The sequence below is a fragment of the Clarias gariepinus genome, chromosome 6, assembly GCF_024256425.1.
Source record: "Clarias gariepinus isolate MV-2021 ecotype Netherlands chromosome 6, CGAR_prim_01v2, whole genome shotgun sequence".
Classification (NCBI taxonomy): Eukaryota; Metazoa; Chordata; class Actinopteri; order Siluriformes; family Clariidae; genus Clarias; species Clarias gariepinus.
The window spans coordinates 20,135,090-20,157,725 of NC_071105.1; the positions used below are offsets into that span (position 1 = coordinate 20,135,090).

General features: G+C 38.3%; 1 protein-coding gene across 2 annotated transcripts in view; it reads right to left on the minus strand.

The window, feature by feature from the left end:
* tafa3a (TAFA chemokine like family member 3a) overlaps positions 1-22,121 on the minus strand; it is an 86,483-nt gene extending 64,362 nt beyond the window's left edge. Inside the window, exons 1-2 of one of the 2 annotated variants that reach the window (XM_053497755.1) lie at positions 21,850-22,121; positions 21,621-21,745 (exon numbers count right to left, since the gene is read on the minus strand). The gene's annotated coding sequence lies outside the window, so the exon portion shown is untranslated. Of the gene's footprint in view, positions 1-21,620 lie in introns of both variants that reach the window. The other variant, XM_053497754.1, reaches the window with a different exon arrangement.
* Between the last annotated feature and the right edge of the window lie 515 nt (positions 22,122-22,636).

Sequence of the window (22,636 nt, forward strand, 5' to 3'; positions counted from 1 at the left end):
AATATTTGGCCATAAAGTTTATATCAATCGTCACAGGTAGCCATGCTTTTATTTGTCTTTCAGGTAAATAAATATGAACATGAACATAGCTGGCCATTTAAATACGTCCAGTGAATTCTCAGGGTGGCACGGTGGTGTAGTGGATAGAACTGTCGCCTAACACCTCCAGGGTCCGGGTTTGATTCCTAGCCAGGTTCGATTCCCGCCTCTGTGTGCATGGAGTTTGCATGTTCTCCCAGTGCTTCGTGGGTTTCCTCCAGGTACTCCGGTTTTCTCCCACATTCCAAAAACCTGCAGATTAGGCTAATTGGTGTTCCCAAATTGCCCGTAGTGTGTGAATAATTGTGTGTGTGTGCGTGTGCACCCTGCAAAGAATTGGCGCCCTGTCCAGGGTGTGCCCCGCCTCGTGCCCCAAGTCTCCTGTGATACTGTTTTGGTGTGACATTTACAGTTATTGTGAAACCCTCAATACTTGATACAGGTTCTATTCTAAGTTACATACTAACTTAGTTAACATATTAAATGGATTACACGTTCATCGTGGAAACAGTGAAACAGTCAAACAGTGCAGGGTTATAAACCTTTATAGTTTGAATGGAAAAGTGTGGAGAAGACAAAATGCTGCCACACAAAATGTGCTTTAGTGATGGGAAGTTTGAATAATTTTAGTGACTAGGTTCTTTGAATCTCGTTCATCAAAATGAACAATTCTTTTTTTTGAGTCATTTCGTTCATTTCGTTCTTGTGATCAGAAATAAATTTAAATATTGCGTTTTCAATAAAAAGACCCCAAATACGTCTAAATACACAAATTTTGGCTATAGTTCCAGTTATAAAAATATTACAATGCAACTAAGGACATATTATCATAAACAGAATGAGTAGCTCACCATCATATCTTCCAGTCGGAGTTCATTCTTTTGAATCTCTTGCACCGCATAGCGTCTAAGGGAGTCACGTGACAAAGGAACGAACGACTCGATACTTGAAGACTCATCGCTGAGAATCGTTCAAATCTGTTTCCTTTGTACTGCACTGCATAGCATCCATGGGAGTCACGTGACAAAAGAACGAACGTCTCAGGACCAAAAAGACTCAAGAGTAATTACTCATTTCTGTTTCCTGTATATAACATATGGAGGTTTTGCGATGCTTTGCGCATGCGCACCCAATAGAAAATGAACAAATCACTCTCCGAAACGACTCGTTCATCTGAGTCATGTTAAAGATTCATTCAAAAAGAATGAATGGTTCATGAACGACCCATCACTAACGTGCATACACACTAACAGAATCAGTGCTTTCTGACAGAGACTGAGGATCTTTAACAAGGAACCTCTCTAAAGACACTTGTTTTTGCTTTACGCACATGCACACACACGGATGTTGACTATATGAGTGACGCACACGCACTGAGACTGAGCATGGGAGACGATTACCCAAAATCCCACAACGCACAAGAGAGAAAAACCATTGGCTCAGTTGTGATCACGTGACGCTCGGCAGCCAAAGGGCATGCTTAAAATATCTAACCCTGCTTCGTCTTGCAAAACCCTTGCAGACCAAGTTATTCGCAATTTCACCGTACATGTTGGTCAACTTACCTTGTAGCACCATTATAAATGTGATAAAATTCCAGCAAATCAAAGATTGGAGTATGTGTTTGTTACAGTAGATAAGAAGTGTAATAGTTTACAACATTATTTTATTTTAAACATAAGGTAAATTTTATGGTGTATTAAACTTACTTTAAAGTATAGAATGCATTGTCAAGGTTTCATTGCTCAATCTTATATGTTTCTAGTATGCGTTTAGTATAATTCTACATACTGTACCTTTTTTTCCAGTTTCTATCGGCTAGAATCACTGCTTCAGGTTTAATTACCTAATACAGTATATCTCAAACAGGCCTGTAAATCAGTTTAGTGAGTAGTTTATATTTTTGGTTTTAGAGTGTTTGTGTGTACAGTACTCTGGCTCCCATGAAGACCATCCCAGGAAAGCAGGGCCAAAACCTACCTCTGCTGCATTTAGAGTTAACAGCCTCAGAAATCACAAACCAACAGCACCATAGATATCAACTGTTCAAAGGAGATTATTGATAACGCACACACTAGCCACTAATTGCAACAACAAAAGAAAATATGATTGTTTGACCCATGTGCACTGAAGGGGAGACAGGGGATTATGAAAGCCGATCAGAAACAGGTAGTGGAAAAAGAACCCACCTCGAATCTCTGATTGGCTGGTATTTTACAGAACATACCCCCAGTCTTTTTGGTTAGTATTGTTTCTCCTCCAGACCTTGGAATTTTTTTTTTGTTATATATTTTTTTCAAATAGTTATAATTCATATAGATCAAAAAGGAATTTCATATAGTTAAACTGAATATCAGCAAAAATGCATGAAACAAATTCAGTATAACCACATTCTTGGTAGTGCATAGCTGCTTCAGAGACACACATTAGGCAGAAGTGGTGCCTCCCACTTCAAGGGTCCTGGGTTTGATCATGAGTTCTAGGTAATATTAGGTCAGAGATTTTACATGTTCATTTGTTACTATTTTAGATTTTACCAGAGTCATCATGATAGGCTTCAGATTCAATGTGACCATAAACAAAATAATCCATTTAGTGTGGTTAAAAAAAATAATAAATGAATAAGGCATTTCTACACTTGGCCGGTAAACTAAAATATAAATAAGACTACTGAAAAAACAGGTCTATAAAATCCACAGAAAAGCTCACTACAGTGCAGATGCGCGCACACATGCGCACACACACACACACACACACACACACACAAAAGTAAACAAGCTTTAGTGGTGAACAAATTTAATTATGGAATAATATATAGTTGACATCTGCTGATCCCCACACAGTGGCTAGTCAATGATGGCTGCCCTAACTGCATTATGTATGAGAACAAAATGGTTTAGGCTTAATAACTGTGTGTGTGTGTGTGTGTGTGTGTGTGTGTGTGTGTGTGTGTGTGTGCGTGTGTGTGTGTGTGTTTGTGTGTGTGTGTGTGTGTGTGTGTGTGTGTGTGTTTGTGTGTGTGTGTGTTTGTGTGTGTGTGTGTGTGTGTGTGTGTGTGTGTGTGTGTGTGTTTGTGTGTGTGTGTGTGTGTGTGTGTTTGTGTGTGTGTACTGTATGTGTGTGCGCGTGTGCGCTAGCATCTGCAGTGTTTTTACCATCTGTGTGTTTATGTATGTATTTACGTGCATGTGGGTTTCTCTATTTTCGACTCGATCCTGCACTCTGCTTTCTCTTATTCTGTCTCTTTCATTATTCATTTCTTCTCCTAGCTTCACTTGACAGATATTTTGTCAGGCTGTGTCGAGGGCTAAATAATTGCCTCTATATTTTTCAAATTGATTTTGGTGTGCACATTTAATACAGTGCTCACTGCAGAGTCAGTGGGCCTTTGTTTTCTTCCGTCTTCATACAATAGGGGAAAGATAAGCTGGGCTAATTCCGAGTCTCATTACTGGGTGTGTTTAGTGTGCAAACACATTTAATAAATGCTTGTTTATATCAATTTTGTAAGCACTTTCATATTGATTCACTGGGAATTGGTGGCCACTGGCCTAAATCAATGAAACACTACACATGCTGAGTGTGGTTGTTGCACTGCACTGTTTATTGTTTCTGTGCTCATACTCATCCTCCACAAGCAATTTGCATTGCAGTATTGGCATGCACACCCACTTCCACACCTTCAGCCTATACTATAGGGGTGTCTGTCTACACCTAATGTAGACTTGCAAAAGAACACCTGAATTATAAAAGGTAATGATTAAAATGTATGTACTGTATATGGAATTTATTTACTACAATTTATATGGTAAGACGGTGTCATATAGTTGTAATTACATTTCTTCACTGTTGTAGCTTTATCTCTCTGTTTAATTTCACAGTGAAGGCTCCCAATTACCACCAAACTATTGCGAGTGATAGGAGCAGCAAAAGCCAAGCCTGAGTTTAAATCCTGGTAAGGGTACTGGCTTAGCTGCTGGGAAAAAGTATAACTACAGTAGTATGTTCATTTGTGGATGTATTTCACTCACTTACTCTTACTCATTCTCTACACCTAATCACTTTCTGCACAGGGTTATTGGGCCCAAGGGTTGAACTCGGGGCACAAGGCAGGATACCCTCTGGATGGGGTACCGATCAATTGCAGGGCACAAGCATGCACACACTTAGGGCAATTTAGAAATGTCAATTAACTTAATCTGCATGTCCTTTAACTGTGGGAGGAAATAGCAGTACTCACTCATCAAGCACAAAGAGAACAGGAGAGAAAACTCTATGCACACAAACTCAAGGCATGACTCGAACCCTCAAACCTGGTCCCTAATAACAAATGTTGCATTGGTCCAGCATCATTTTATCAAAACAAATCTAACCTAAAACCTATGTGCCATCAATTGGCACATTAAAATTGCCAGAACATTTTGATAGCCAGAAATTCCTGTTCCGTATGAGATTCAGAATTTACAGCATCCAACTCCTCTGAGTCCAACTGGTTGTTGTTCTATGACTGTTTGTTTCATGAAATTCCTTCCTTTGTCCCGTTTCATCAGCTTGCTGCTGTTTCACCACCCTACTGGATAGTGGTTAATACACAAAAGAAAGACTGAATATAGGCCCTGACTCTGGAGAGCCAGAAACCAGGACAGCTGCAAAAAAGTTGCTCGAAAAACAGAAAGAGTAAAAGGAGAAAATTGTGTGGATGAGGAAGGCGATAAGAGGGAAATGAATCATGAAGATTACATATTTTAGCCGTTCATCTGTTAACTCTGTGCTCTACACGTTTACATTACTCTTAATAGGTTCCTCTTTTTTTGGATCTAAACAGGAGCAGTAAAAGCAAGAGTCAAAGTTACAAAAAGGCAGGCGGAAGATTAAAAAAAAAGAAGAAGAAGAAATCGGTCATTGCATATCGTGCCTGAGCTGAGAGCTAGAGATTTCCTGTCATGGAGGGGAAGACAAGATGTTCGGACGACAGAGGACAAGGTAAGAAAGTGCATAAGAGCATTCGCTCTGGATATCATTAATGAGAGGCTATAAACAGGTTGTCTATCCACACACTTTCTTGCTGTCATTACCAGATGCTTGTAGTGTGCTCTGTTCTAACACACAGAGGGAGGGTGAGCAAAAAAGAATAAAGACTGAGTCTTTTATAAAATGAACAAAGAACAGTGTGTTTAGCCGTTGTGAAAAAGAAAAATATAAAGAATTTAAAAAAAAGATAGCTAAGAGGTTTTAAGGATACACAGTGAGAAAATCACTCCTAAAACCTGGTCATTATGTCAGTGACAAACATACTGTATGAATGGATTTAAGCGTGTGGCAGTCAGGCACCCTGTAGAATAAAAGCTTTAATACTGAAGAAGAAAATTGTGCACTCATTAATATTATTTATTTATATATAATATGCCTCCTAGCCTGGTTTTGTCAGAAACATCTTTAAGCAGCAGTCCAAAGCAAGATGTCTTGTAGGGTAGAAGAGCAGCTCATCACATTCATCTGAATAAAATTCTACTGTTGCTCTGTAGACAGTTGCTTAGAAATTTGTCTAAAAAGATTAAACATGACTGTAAGCTATCTGAGTGAAAACTGAACGCAGTTTTGACCCGAAATTCATTTTATTGTGTTTGAAACCACCAACTTCACATACAGTGTAAAACGTCCAGCTCTACCACAACTCTCAATTGCTCCAGCGATGACTGACAGGTCTTTTCTGGCTCTTTGAACCATAATTAAGAAAGTGGAAAACGAATGAAAAAGAAAACATCAGGCTAGCCTTTCCTATTGAGTATATGTTTCGGAAAAGGGAGGGACAGCAGCAGAGACAGAGAGAGAGGAATGGTGGTTTTGGGGGGCAAAGCGGGTTGGCGCATTTGTAGCCGTTCATAATTTGTCAGAACTTCCTGAAGCGAAGAAGTAAACGCAGATCAACCTGCCAGACAGCGGGCCACAGGGAGAGAGAGAGTGAGAGAGAGGGGAGAGAGAATAGAGCATTTTAAGTTTTAGTGATGTGGACAGCTCTTCCACCATTCCTGGGAGATTTTCAGCAAAGCTCATCTCCCCTTCTTTCTGTCTTGTTGTCATTTTCTTTCCCTGTTTTTCCTCTCACACCCTCAGCGTAGAACCAAAGCCCAGGAGAAATTAGTCCCTTCCACTTATGCAGAGTGTTGGATCCGATGCCACGCTCCTTTCTTCCTCCTGATGTATGATTCTACCCAGGCTCTGAGAACTGATGGTGCCTCTGAAAGCAGCCACCCCTGTGGTTTACAACAAGAAAACATGTTTTTTTTTCTATATTCAAAAGGACAACGCCTGGCTTTTTAAGCGGTAAAATAAAGGTTATCCCGTGCATATGCCGTCTGTGTAGTCTTCAAACTAATTTTGACATTTGTGTTAGTTACTGTGAGGAGGGGTGTAAATAGTTGACAGATGGAATTTGAAGTTCCAAGGCTGCTTTTGACTTTCTGTCTATGCATGATGGTTCTTCTATAAATCGTAAATACAAAGGCAATGTGGCAAAAAGAAAATGAACGCAGTCATCTGTTCTAACTGATCGGCTTTGGGAACTACAGCACATTTGTATCCATCAAACGACAGTTGGTTTGTCTACAGTTCAATTTGTCATATCTATTTTTTTCTCCATATTGTGGATTTTGCATGATGATTACACTTCATCTACATGACATTTACTCTTATCTTTATGTCTAACTAGCAGAGAAGACAGGCTAGATCCAACAACAAAGTGCATAAAGTTGTCCCGTAGCCAATATCTAATGAATATATCGAGAGAATGTATCTTCACATCCGTTTCATATTCCAGTTCTGTAGCATAGATCTAGGGATTAGAACAGCCTCTGTACAATGAATTTATCGATGCACAGGGCATCTCTTCTTTTGATGACATGCTCGCTTTGAAGTACTTAGAGGTTTTCAAAGGATCATCTCACAACAAGTGCACTGAAGACTTTTCCTGTTAGGTCAGGGGGGAAAAAAGTGTGGTGTGGTGTTGGAGGGGCTCATGCCTTTTCCCTGCCAGGCTATTTATTAGACATGATCAACTGCACCTGAAGCTCTGATTATGAGGAGCAGCTAAACCTCATGTTTTCTAATACTCTAAGGTGATAAAGCGCTGTGTTTTTGTACTCTTGTAGCTCTGACAGCACTTTGTCTCTGTTAAAACGTATCCTTTATGTGATTTTTTTTTAAAAGGTTTAATTTGGCACATGATTTTCTCAGTGAATAGACTATTATATGCTCCTCCAAATTGAAAATCTGGGATTGCACACTTCAGTAAGCTACATTAAGTGATTAATCTTTGTTATTAGACTTTTTAATAATAGGGTAAAGGATGGTTAATACAAGGATTTTTGCTATGGAATCAAGCGATTAAGTTAAAGCTTATAATGTTAAAAAAAAAAAAAAAAAAAATTGAAAATGTAGACACAGCTACATTATAAATCATGACCTTTCTAAAAATCATCTGAAATAAATGATTTAAAATATGCATAGCTCCTGTTACTTTTTACATTCTTTGAGAAATGGTAAATATGTATTCTTAACAGTCATTCCAGACTTTGTCTTTAAGTTCAATACTGTCTACACTGTAAAAACTCCAACTAGATAAATTTTGAATTAATTAATATTGTATTGTGAGCCCAACGTCTTGCAGTTGTATTTGTTGAAACAACAGAAAGCATTGTGTAAATTTTGAAGACACAGACTGAATAAACTAAAAAAAATTGAGCCAGCAATTTACCTTCACTGAGATGCAATCACATGATTTATACAGTAAGAGACCCACCCCCACCCCCCCAGAATAACGCTACCAAGCGAGGTGTTTTTTTTTTCTTTATTCTGGGTACTAATATACTTCAATAAAATATGTTTCAGTTAGCTTAAAAGTATTTTAGACAGTTAGCGTTATATACGTTTGGCGTGTTTCCGCTTATTGTTATTCTGAGGCACCCTGACATTACTGAAGTGAACTAAAGCTTCATGTTACTGCACCGTACAGGAGTTAGCGAGCTAAACATTCATAACCGTATCTATCTTTTTTTCGCAATTCTGACCTGACTTTTGCCCAGCAATAGCGTCCTGGTCCACTCCAGCAGCACACGGCCACACGAGCGCTTAACTGACGAAAGTTCGAGATAACCGCAGAAGTGTTTAACACATAAAGGAGTAGTCACATTTCAGTACTTGTTAAGTTAAGGGATATAAAAACTGTCAAAGTCGCTTTTCTACGAGAATAAAAAAAAACTAATTCAATGAAAACCAAATTGGAGTAAATACACATTTAATTTAAAACTTCACTCCAAACATCACTCCATGTGCTTACTCCTGAGAAAGACAAAGTAAAACCCTTGAAAATATCAAACCCTTTAAATTTGAAACAATATGTAGCTTTAACCCATCATTAGAATTCCAGTTTTTACACGCGCTGATGGTATATAGACTTAATCATATCTTAAATTTTTATCTAGATAATCTTTTAACTAGATATTTCGTGAAATGTATTTATCTCTGTCTTTACAAAAATTCTCTTGTTCTCTTTAACCAGAGGGCTGCTGTGGAGGATTGGGTCAGAGGGGTGACGATTGGCCTTTTGGTGCTACTGGAGGAGCATGAACAAGCTGTTGGAGGGGAATGTAGTCCTCAAGCGCCTGGGTGACTATACAGCAGTTTTAGGAGTGATGTTTGGTCAGCTCTGTACATTCTCCAATAAGGACTCCATTCCAAAAGGTCTGGACGTACACGTATGAAGCTATTCAAACAATTTCTATTGGACTTAGAGAGACATGCTGCACGCAGATTCACATGTTGAGAAACTAACTCATGTTGCCATAGAATGTTTCTTTAATGTGTGACACATAAAAAAAAAAAACTGTTTGTCTTTGCTAATTTTTAAAACTGCTTATGATATTGTAATATACAGTAAAAGAATCAGCAAAATACTAATAAGCGTGTAGTGTTATCCTGGTATTTTTTGACCTTTAAACAAAATAGAACCTGTATTCTCCTGTTTTATGCAGATCACTGTTTTAACTTTGACTAGTTTTGGATAAATAAAGTTTTATTAAGTAATGCTTGTGTGTTTTAATTGTTGGGTCATTGTTAGGCCAATTTGTTTTATAGAAAAACAATCACTTGAACTACATCAATGGGCTACGATGGGAGACAATACCTTTAAAAATAATACTTTTTTTGGGACGATGGAAACTTGGGCAAAGTCAACCCTAGAGAAATATAATTAATTGAGCCCATAACCAGTGCTACTTGAGCTTTCCTAAATATTTGAAATACAAAATTGAGTCAACTTGATTTTGAACTGAGTACATGTTGTGTCAACTAAACAGCAATGTGAAATCTTTTGTTTGGCCAGCAAAATTCTCTAAATTGTTTTAATATTGAAGCGCCTTTTATTTTTTTTTATATTGTACAAAATGGGTTTTACAACTTGTTCTCCAAACATTAGGGCTACTTCACATTACAGTGGTACCTCGGAATATGAACTTAATCCACTTACGAAGGTTTTGTCGATACTGTACTTCTTATGGCGAAACTCATGTCCCCACAGGAAATAATAAAAATGCAGGTAATCCTTTCCAGGTTGCCCATGCCCAGGCAAATTTCGTATGCCGAGGTACCACTGTGACATAACTGACAACTGCAGGTTGGCATTTGTGCCTTTTTTTTTCTTTTTGAGCATAGGACGCTGATGTCATCAGTCAGTACAGGCAGCTGCTAAAACAGCTTAAGCAAGGCATCTGGCTTTCTTCCTTCTTCCTTCCGTTCCTTCTGGACCTCAACAATACAACTGTCTAACTGCTTGGCATCCTCTAGAGTAAAATCCCAAGCATGTTTCTGCTAAAACCTATTGTTTAAAATGAATAAGGTGTCACATGAACTCATGATGCTTTTTAACACAGATGGCACGAGCAAAGATCATTGTGCACCTGCTTGACGTTTTAGAGGACAGTCACGTGCATCTTAGAGTTAGATAAATGTCACTTTTAATTGAACTAAGAAATTAAGCAATGTGGCTTGTAATTGACCAAAACACAATATTAGTTCTGATTTGATACATATAATACAGAAAATTAGGTTGCCAAAGAAGCAACCTATAAAGTTTATTTATTCATATTTCTTTATGAGCATTGATATTAAAACTACATCAATGTAGTTTTACTAGTATAATCTTCTAGAATCATATGTTGTTTAAATGAAAGCATTCTGTGCAAAATTAAGGATTTTTCCCCAATAAATCTGTAGTGTCCATAACCATGTCAAATTCATGTTGCAATATATCAAGAATTTTACATTTTAGAACAATACACTTTTTCAGGCTTATGTCTTTTCATGTGAAATCTAAAATGGCCAAGTTTCACCTGAACAACAGTTAACATCACTAAAAGATTTGAATTCTATATAAACTGTGAATCTGTAAAATGTGTTTCTTTTTATCTGATAAAAAATTTAAATGGATATGAATATTTACAAAAATGAAGCATGGATCAGGAGATAGGAACCATTAAGTAATATGAAATATTTGATAAATATATGATACTATCTGAAAATTTACTTTTTAACTTAGGTGAGACCCTTTTTTGCACCAATACCATGTTTTGGCCAAATGTGAACATATCCTATCTGACTACACAATGAATTGTCGTTTTATTATTTACTAGATCGGTACATCTACTAAACTTTCAAGTCAAAGAGCTGCAATGAAAAATCATCTTAGTTGATTAAAATTGATAAACAAATTAGTTGTAAAGTAATTTTAATTGTCAATTATTTGATGACATCATCGCATGTTTTTCATGCTAACCCTGAAAGCTCTGGCATATACAGGAGGCATTAGCATGATGGCAACATCTTCACAACTTAAAACCCCAAAAAATGTGGAAGCATTTTTAACTGACTCCCTATTTCCATAGGAAATGGAAGTGTTGTCTTCCAGCTGAGTATGTGGTCCCCGGATTTAATCACTGCCACTCTAATCAATGGCTGTGTTTTCACCAAGTGTGCCATGGTCATAATAGGCTTCCTACATTGCTCCACTAAAGATGGTACGAACGAACTGATGGATGGAAAACAATTCAACTCACCAATCAGGTTGCTCTTTCTTTCCTTTATTTACACCAACATAAAAATATATTTACATTTACGCATTTGAGGCTTTTATTCAAAGCGACTTACAAAAGTGCTTTGAAGTTTCTGTCTCAGATAGATCCTTATACTGGGTTACTAGGATACAATAACAGTACACCAAACAGTACAGATCAAAAACATAGAAATAATTGAGATTAAAACTAAATCAATCAACAAAAAAGTCAATGAATAAAAAAATGAAATGTCAGAGACATACTACATTTACATGATATTTCAAGCCACATTTTCGTAAAACCACATTTTTATATGATGAGGTTTATTAAAAGGTGAATATTCTAATCTGTATGCTTTAGACATAATATCTTATTTAAATAAGTATTTTTGACAATAAAAAAAAAGTTTCTAAGTAACAATGAATTTTCCTCATGAGTATTCATATCAAGCCAACTGCCGACACAAAGCCACAAAGAGGACGAAAAAAATTTTTGTGCAAACACAAAGTCAGACTTGGCCAAACAGCTGTTGTACTAAAGGAAAAAAAGACTTGGTGTCAGGGGCTGCTCGGTGAATGGAGTGAGAGTCGAGTAAGTGGGAAAGGATGCACACCTGATGAGACTGCAGCTAATTAGTGTTAGTGTATGTTATTTCCAGTTCTTCTTAGTGAACCTCAGTGTTGGAGAGCTTCTCTCCCCCCCACCTCTCTTGTCTACCTCTCTTCTCTTCTATTTATCATTTTCTCAGAACTTACAGTAACACAGACACAAATTAGCCACATTCTTCTTGGCTTTAGCCTTACCTTACTCTCACTTTCTTCATGCCCCCACCACCATAGATTTCAGCTCAGTTTTCTCAATATTTCAACTTACCTTCCATAATTGCCATCTGCCATCTTTAAACTTTATGTGTCATATTTTATTGCTGCTACCTTGCTTATCATTAAATTTAAAAATAAAAGCCCTTTCTATATTTTAGTTATCCTTGGTATCAGCAGAAATGTTTATTAAAAGATGATTTGTATTGTAAGTATTCAGTCTTTATTGTTAGTTCACAGATGCCTTAAATGTGTAAGCTAAATTTAAAAGCACATAGCCAAACAAAAAACAATGAGTAAATGTAAGATGTGTTATTTGAATAGTCAAATCTTTGCTCTAATAATTGAAAAATTATAAATAAGACCATCAATACTGTCATACTATCACCCTACAACGTATACATACAAAGTTGCAACTTTATCAAATGTTGGATGGGAGGCACTTAGTGCTCTCACATAAAAAAATTAACACTTTTGCATCAGTCACAGACATTTGTGAGCTCAAACACGAGAAAGGAACGGATAGCGCTGTCCTCTGAGTATGTTACACCGCTCTCAACGGCATGTGAGTAAGCAGTTAAAAAAAAACGGCATGTGGCTCAGAAGAATCATATGATGGCCTTTACCCTCTATTATTCTACTCATGCACACACATATAAAACACTTGCATACACATATATGAAACACTCACACATACATACAGTATATACTACTAACTGCTCAAACAACTACGTACGGAATGCACACACACACATACAGTACATACTTTCCGCGCACACACACACACATAAATACTTTCCGCGCACATACATACGAACTTTCCGCGCACATACATACATACTTTCCACGCACATACATACATACTTCCCACGCACATACATACATACTTTCCGCACATACACATACATACTTTCCGTGCACGCGCACAAAGCGAACTGTAGCGGTGTAGGAAACAGGTAAACAACGAATCTTCAGTTTAGCGGAAAAGGGAATGGATAATTTCCTATAAGTAATTACATATCACTGAAGTGTAAAAAAATTTAACTCAAAAAATACTTTTTATTTTTATTATAATTATTATCGAGGACATCATATAAATAGGACACAATAATTTACATTTAAATTTAATTAAGAAACCATTCGTATCTACTTTGTAGAGTGAAGTTCCCTTATCAGACATTTCCTGCGCAGGGTGTAGGGTGTAGGGTGTAGGGAGTAGTAATTTCAATGTATATGAACTTCATCCTCCCTGATTAGTGGTAGCGTTTCTTAAATAGACCGTTAATGGACAGTTTAGAAGACAACGAGAGATTTATTTATTACTACAAAAGTGGGTGATATGGAGGGTCGAAACAATGTTTGAATTTCCGATTCAGAGTCCCGTGGGATTCCGATGAGTTAGTTATTGTTCATATTAGCAAAAGCGAGGAAACACATTTCACAAAACAGTAATTGTTTCTGTTGTAGGATCCAACAAATTTTCTTTTTGCAAATCATCACCTGCGTTTTCTGCCCCTGCAATATTCAGACATTATGTGGACAGTTCTGAATACGCCATGTGATTGAGCAGTGATGATCATTATACTGTCCTACTCCGTCTTCTAAACTGTCCAAAAGCAGGCTGTTTACAAACCAGTACTACCATTCAGGGAGAATGAAGCGAAAAGACCATCTACACTGAAATGCCTTTTTTTCAAACTGAAATGCCTTTTTTTTAACTGAAATGCCTTCCGATTACACTGAAATGCCTTCCTACACTGAGAATCTTATAGGTAAATGTGCGAGAAGAGTTTGTATGTGTGTGTGTGTGTGTGTTAAAGTTTGATTTAAGCCCTATACGGCGCCTCATACTCTATGGTTGGTAGTTGTAGCCCTGATGTGGAAGTGCCCTGATGATGGGTGAAAAACTGGCTGCGATTAAATTAGGGTAAAAAAAATAATAATAATCATAATAATAATTTCTACAGTACAGTATATAGCATTTTATACATTCCCTTATTGTATAAATTATGAAAGAATGAGTGATTTACTATCTATTTTTGTTTCATATGTCCACTAAAACCACACATTGTTCTCCTCTATTCTGTTATGTCAAATTATATTCTATTCCATTCTGACATTAGTCATTTTACCTACTTTACAATCACAAAAGTATATACTGTCACACTTCAAAATGTTTGCATTTTGATTGTGAAGCTCAAGCTTAAAGCTGGTGAAGGGAGAAATAGGGGAGAGTGCAGTGCAGAGAGTAGAGTCACTTAATGGAACAGAATGCACTGAGTTGAGAAATGAAACGGGTGTACCTGGTAAAGCTCATCCTTCATTGCTAATGGTTTGATGTTAAATAATAAGTTTGGTCAGTAGGGAGTGGCTATTAAATTCTAACTAGATTATGGGGCAACAAAGTAGGTAGCATTGTCACCTCCAGAGTCCAATCCTGAGCTCTGGTTACCATCTGCATGAAGTTTTATATGTTCACCTAATGTTCCAGTACCTATATTTACATGGACATTCTTCAATCTAAATAAACTTATTCCCTATAGAGATTAAACTTAACTGTACTGTGTATATGGATGCTGATCAGATAAGATATGCGTTTACATTAGGGATGCACCGAAATTTCGGCCGCCGAAAATTTTCGGCCGAAATAGCATTATCGGTTTCGGCCGAAACGTAAGAAAAAAGCGCCGAAAATAAAAGCCGAAATTGTCGCCACGCCTCTCCCATCCTCCCGTCTCGTTCGCGCTGTCATTACGCATCAAACACGGAGTATGTCGGCGGTTTGGAAGCACTTGGAAGCAAGTTTTGTTATTGTTAAACAGCCTTATTACTGTTATTTATTATCAATAAAAGTTTGATTGCTTAATTAATTTGTAGTTTTTTTAATACAAACAAAAAGAAAATATTTTAAACATGTTTTTTAATGAAGCCATTTTCGGTTTCGGTATCGGTTTTCGGCCAAGTGCATCCAAAAATTTCGGTTTCGTTTTCGGCCCAGAATTTTCATTTCGGTGCATCCCTAGTTTACATGCTCAATGCCTTCAATCAGAATAAAACTTTTTTGACAAGTGCATTGTGGTTCTGACAGCTGTGAAGCTTTTAATCTGACAAAAATATAACAGAACAAGTATTTTATCCAACTTTAAGGATAGGTTAAGCTTCCCATCTTCTCCAATAAATGCCTCTTTTTTTGGTGTTAAAAGAATCCAGTCTAATTTTTAATTGGTTAGATGCTGAAAAAACAATCAGATCAAGTGTCTACAGGGCTAATACAGTATTTACCTACTGAACAGATGGTCAAACGTTTACACCACCACTCTCATACTGATAAAAGAGCAATCAGAGAAGCCAAATCAGATCAGACTCTTCTAATTGAGGTGTTTACATTATGCATTTTAATTCTGATTGGAATATTATCCCAAAAAAATTGGAATATTGGGTCTGTGTAAACACACCTAGCGAGTTTTTTCAGCGTCGCTCTAATTTAGTCATACAAATATGTCTGGATGTGCCAAATCACCCTTAGGTGTTACTGTTTGTGAAAATGTGCAGGTACATGGTGCTCTACAAAGGACTGGCATCCTTCTGAATCCACCGCAACCCTGACCGGAAAAAAAAATTCTCACAAAAAAGTACACCCCCAACCACCTCCACCTTTCCCATTATCATTCAAACCACAACTCACTCATCACCCACTATCGTCCTTCCAGATTTCCTTCAGACCTGTGGGAGATACTATATTGGCAAATAATAGGTATTCTAATTCTGCACAGAAAACAGCCCACTGCTGAATGTATTTGTATAAGTCCATCTGGACACAGACACAGGAAGAGCTCATCCAACGCTGGGGATTTAGCTGTGTAAGAAAACAGGTCTATTACTCCAGTTGGCTCAAATACCATCTTTGTATGAAATATGTAAGCTGAAGGATATGTAGAAAGAGTGAAAGCAATCAGTTCCTGCATAGCCATGCTGAATGAAGAAGGCGCATTGTAATATAGCTGGCTCTTTTGAGTGGCACACTGAAAATAGGTCCAGCAGGAGTGAAATTGAGTGGTAAGAGATATCCACCCCTGAGGAATTTCACTGTGCGTTTGCAAAACGATTCACAACAGTGCCTCAAAGCCTCAGTGTGATGGGCTCTGAGGCATTGTAAGGCCAGCAGAAGAGCAGCACGGGCAGTGTGGTGGACAACAGTGTGATGGCAGAAGTGTAATACAGCACTATATAACCTGACTCCACACACAAGAAAAAACAGAAAGAAATATCTGACAGAAGCATGATTTGCTAGTTTGATCGCTGAGACCCACATTATACTGAGTGTTCTCCTATCCCCATGAGAGAAAGACGATGTTCACTGAAGGCTTCTCATGCAAGCAAGTTGCTTGTTTAATGTCTTCATATTGTGTTGCGGTTAAAGTTCATTGCCACCTCCCACCACTCAGGCTCGCTTTGTTAAATGACACCTATAAAACATGGTGCCCCCGTCTTCCTCCCTATTCCTCCCACTTTTTCTGTCTTGCTCTCACTTTTTCACATTTTTCTTGCAAAAGCTTCTACTCAAGATTTTTCCACTAACAGTAGCTTCCTTCTCATTCAGAAAGTCAGTCATACAGTACATCAAGTTTTTTAGTTTTTTTGGACCCAAAATTTGGACCCTATTGTCTGCATAAGGAAAATAATGTTTTCTGTTATAGATTCCATGCTGTTTATATAAAGGAAACAAACCTTTCCATCTTATATTATTGTTATATAAGAGAGTATAATAAGCAAAGCCTATGTGCACTGGTAACACAGATGGGGTTCCTGTCAAATGAGTTAATTAAGTTACATTTGATATACAGTTATGATTTAGCAAATAAACACACTGTTAAACATAATGGACATACAGGAAGCCATTCTTTAATTTGTTGCTCTCAATCCAATCATACATTTCCTTGCTCACAGGTCTCACAGGTCCTTAATATAGAAGAGAACATTAGACTCAGTTTAATGTTCTGTGTTGCTTTTTAGACCAAATGGCTTCATATTATCTAGAGTCTACTAAAGATGGAAATCACCTGGGACCAGCTGATACAATTATAACGATACCCAGATGCCGATTTGATTCGTATTGTGATTCTGTTAGTGTCACAATTTAATTAATATCCCGATTCTATATTAAACTGTACATATTTTTTTATATTTTCCTAAAATTCTAAGCAAATATGGTACATAGTTCCCAACTACCACTCAGGATGCAGTGCTGCCTGCCAATGTGTGAATAGCTTAGAGTGTAACTCATTACATTAACACATTTTACCCCTCAAATGCCAACATATACAAATTAAAAAATTGATTTTAAAAAGGATTTTGAAGTCAGTTTATCAACTTTATGTCAGTTTTTTTTATGATTTGCACACAAAAGAATTACATCACTGATCAATTTCCCACCTCTAGTGTCCAGTGTTTTTAAAACTAAAAGCATTACATAGAGGGGAAAATTTAATAATACTGCATCAAAAGTGTCACCCAAAAGACATTTTAAGCCCACATTTAAGGTAGTTTGAGCCTTTAGACATTTTAATAAATTTTCCGGACCTGGGGCAAATGTTTTCCAGAAAGTTATCAAATTTACAAGACTTGCTTTGATATAGACTGAAATTACCCAGTTTAAGTCGTTATCTCGTTCTGCTTTATAAATTCTAGCAAAAAGCTGTCAGTAACTATCATATCTGTCCAAAGTAAATTTCTGCAAACCATAAAATTAAATCAACATGTCTCACGCAATTCGTTTGCATCTTACTAAAAACCTTACATTTGCCATAAACATACATCCCTTCTAGCATCAATTTAAAAACATTATAATGCTAAAGCCATTCTCAAACCGATGTATTGGTCATCCTCCATCAGTAATTTAGTCTAACCAAAAACCCTTATCTACGTGAGCTTGCCTGCTGCTTTACTCCCCTGCTCTCATCCAGATGGCTTATGCTGCTGTATTCAACATCATATTGTGATGTGGGGGAGCTGCTGTTGTTGTTTGTTCCACACTGAGAAAAGGATAAGCCTCTACTCTTATGAGCTGTCACGGCTCACGCAATTGGCAGCCGATAGGTCTGGGCACATTATTTATGGTACAATATTTTCTTTACTGAGTGTGGCACAACACCATGGATGCTATTTACATATTTCTTAATGCTGAGTTATGTTGCTGCTTCGCGTTTTTTTTCTGAATTGTCATTACATTAGTAACTAATGAACAATCATGTAATATGTTCTAGATAACGTCCTAAGGCCCTGAATCAAATATTTTACATCCTTAAGCAATAAGGACATTGTTGTTGTTTTTTTTAGTTTATCTGTCAAATCTATGATCTTAAATGGAAAAAGCTGATTTCATATTATTATTCAGGGGTAACCTTTATCCAAGCTGGTTTGTGTGCATTTTACCATGGGCAATCTGAAGCAAAGAGTCAAGAGAGAGCTGAGCTATAGGTTTGTGGTTCAGAGATAATGGGAAACCCATCTAGTTTTGGTCTCACATTCTGACACAAGCATGCACAGCAATATTTCTGAATTACTGCCTCTCAAATTCAATAGTCGTCTAGAGGCTAAGGACGCCAGCACCGTGTTGTTCCGCTGGAAGCAAAACAAGGCTCTCGCACCTTGGCTTCATCTCCTCTCACCTCTGTGATAAATCATCTGCCATCTCATGCATGTAAAGTAATTCTAGATGACACTCGCTGCAAGCTAAAGTTGCCTTGAGCTTTGATCCAAAATTCTACCTGTGCAATGAAAGCACAAGTAAGACTTTTTATGAGAGAAACAGAACAACTGCTAAGCAACTAGGCGCAAACTCGATCAACACCTGCTCCATTCCGCATGTCATTCTGTAATGCCAGTTATGAGTCATATGGTCCAAAACACCACCACGTTCCCACACACATACACACACACAATCAAAAAGTGTGGAAACACTCCATCTGCAGATACTTCAATTTCTTAGTTTTTGCCGGATACACTGAACTTTAAAGCAAAATGTTAAGTCTTGTATCATTACCGGGGTAAATGGCTGTAGAAATCACTCCTCCTCTCATTAACGTTAATGACCTGACTTGGCAGGCTCACAGAAGGGATCCTCCTGCATATTTCACAGCCATATATCTAGCTTTATTCTGCTTATTCTGTGGTCACTTTATCTCACACAGATTCTAAACCTGGCCTACAATACAGCTGGCTATAGACATAAATTGATTTGATCTGTGTAAATGAATAATTAAAATGTACTCATATTTAGGTTTTAAAAAAAATGTATCCATTGAAACCACGAAGATTAATCCATCTAAGACAGAACCCCATATACTGTATACTTTAAACAGAACTTTGAATATTACTGAATATTTTCAGTCATTCATTCATTCATCTTACATAGATGCTTGAACCTGGCCAAGATCAAGGTGGATCTGGAACACTGGGCATGAGTTGGAAATACACCCTGTATCCCATAGACGAGCCCATTACAGGGCACCATGAACATCCATAGGGAAAACTTAGCATAGCCAATCTGCCTACTGGAATGTTTTTGAAAGGTGGAAACCCTAAAGCTGTGAGGGGGCAACACTACCTACCACATACCACCATGCAACCCATATACATTTGCATCATCTTCCTCTTCACCTTCTATACCGCTTATCCTCTGTACAAGGATGGAAGGCCTGAAGCCTATTCCAGGAGACGCATTGCATGAGGCTAGATACACCCTGAACACACACACATGAACACATACACACATTCTCACACACAAACTATGAGCAGTTTGGAAATGCTAATTAGCCTGGGGTAGCCTGGGGTAGCCTGGGGTAGCCTGGGGTAGCTCGGGGTAGCTCAGTGGTTAAGGCATTGGACTATGGTTTGGAAGATCCAGATTCAAACCCCACAACCACCAAGTTGCCACTGTTGGACTCTTGAGCAAGGCCCTTAACCCTCAACTGCTCAGATGTGTAATGAGATTTTTAAAAAAAAGTAAGTCGCTCTGGAGAAGAGCATCTGCCAAATGCCTAAATGTAAATGTAACCCACCGAGCATGGGAAAAACTGTCAAACTCCACACACAGACCCCGGGGTGGAATTGAACCCTCGACCCTGGAGGTGTGAGGCCATAGTGCTACCAATATTTGCATATTCATATATTTGCATCATTCATAGACATTTTGTATTAAAACATGACATAACTCATGCCCTAAAGCCATTCACACAGATAACTGAATAATATCAACCTCGTTCCATAACCTGGATCGTTATTCAAAGCATGACACTGGGAACACTGTTGACAAAGCAGAATTTGAGCATTTGATTTGGAACATTCACTTAAAGTGCCCCTCTAAGAGAAAAGTAGAAGGCTACGGCGAGACTCTGCCCTACCCCGTCAGCAATTGCCACAAATAACATGGCGCACAATAAAGCTGATCAGCCAGAGGGCCCACCAGCAGGTTTCAGTGCTGCTGACTGTGATCTATTAAACACTGCAACACTGCATGTCACAGGAGTGTGAAAGGGAAGACGTACGGCGCCTCTCGGGGCAGCAATTAATCACGGCGAGCAACAAGAGCCAAAGAAGGTTTTATTAGCGAAGCTGGACGATGCACCATAATGGCACTAATTGCAGACCGGAGCTGAGTGGTCGCGACACCCTAAAAGCCGGAAAGGGAGGGCAGAGAAAGGAGTGCAAGAACAGATAGAAGGGTGCTAAAGGAAGAGAAGGAGCATGAAATACCAAGGTGAAATGAGGACTAAACCCACTAACAAGATCCAGCATAATCCCCCAACTCAGCAGCGGGTTGTTTTCTTTCCTTTTTCTTTTATATATAATTCTTCTTGCTCCGTGGATCAAATCTTTTTGTTTTTCCCATGAGGATAAGCAACACATACTGTAGAGATTAAACTGAAAATGTCCAACAACATCCTAGTGTTGATTTAATTTTTAATTATAACACATAACTCTCCCTTACACGGCACCAATTACTTCTCACATACCTTACACCATATTATGATCAAAATTACTGCCCGATGGTTTAATTAGGATACTGACAGCTGAATGAACACTGGAAAAGGGGATTCAGCTGTGTACCTAAAACAGACAATTATTTTTGTTAGGTAATAGAGGTTAAGGGTGTTTCTCTCCCAAGGCTAGTCAAAAGGGGGTACAGACGAGCACATCCTACACAGGCGATGCTTTCATCATTCGAGCACACCATAAACATCCTCCCATCAACACAACCATCACCTTCAACACTGTCCTAACCTCTGTGGTCACTCTTCTACCATCATCATCCTACAGTACACAGATCCTTGATTTTTCAGCATCTTATACTAAACAAGAGTCTAACGCAGCTACACTAATAATAATAAGCTCCTTGTACACCTGCTGTGTGATATTAGTTCTCCATTCAGTGTTTTCTCAACTCAAAGTCAAAGCTGCCAGATAGATCTTCTTATCCACTGCAATCACGTTCCAGCATAGTGTGTTAATAAACGTCATTAAAAACAAACAATTATCCAATTTAATACACTGATGAACAAGATGCCGTTTGTAGCGTATTTGTTTAAAAAAAACACGCACGCTAATGTTTTTTGTATACTTCAAAGCAATAACCAATAAACACAGGAAATCTGTTTACCTGTCGTCGAGCTGTCAATCAAACAGTAGGAATAATCGTCTCATTTGCTCTCCAGAAATAACAGCCCCGGCTTCAAAGGCGGATCTTTTGCTTCGCGTTAAAACGTTACCGAGAAAAAGCATTACCTACGGATAAATATAAGGACGTAAGTCTAATTTACTTTCTTTTTTTATATGTATCTGTATTTTAATAATTAAATAAAAAACACTAAACGCGTTTCAAATTAGACCTCCACGCTCCGCCAAACTCCCGCGCCTGAGCCGTGGCAAAGTTGCTCGGACTGCGCGCGCTGGCTCACAAACTTCCGCTGGCCAATTACGCAGAGCTGTTCAGTCCCAGTTACGTAGCTTCAACTGTACAAATAAATAAATAAATAAAAATTAATATCCCGTCATCCATTTTCGTCCTTTCATCCGGTACTGGGTTCAGTTTGCGGAAACACTACGCCGGGGGAGCGCGGAGGCCGGAGTTCCGTCCGGAACACGGGGGATGCGGCTCGACTTCTCGCCTCTCAAGTGTTGTGTAGTTGAGGCGCGCGCGGAGCCCCGGGAGGAATGAGCGCGGCGCTTCAGAGCCGTGTGCAGCAAAATGGCGCCACCCTGCGGCGGCACCTTCATAGCACCTTATCTGGTGCAGACAGACATCGAAGCGAAGCCTGGATATAAAAATGGCCGCCACTTTTACCAGTTAATGATGGATCTTCTCAAGTTAACAGTTTATCAATGTATCTTCCCAAGACTTTCGATAGTTGCTTTTCTGATATGTGTAGGAATATTCTGTTTGTGATTTATTCATTCATTAATTCATTCATTAGTTTACCTTCTGTACTGCTTGTCCCTTTGCATGGGCCTGGATCCGATCCAACAAGACATGGGGCACAAGGTAGGGTGCCAGTCCATCGCAGCTCACACACACACACACACACACACACACGCTACGGGCAGGTTGGGAATGCCACTTAACATAGGCTGCATGTCTCCCTGGGGGTGCAATGCTGTAATGCTAACCACTATGCC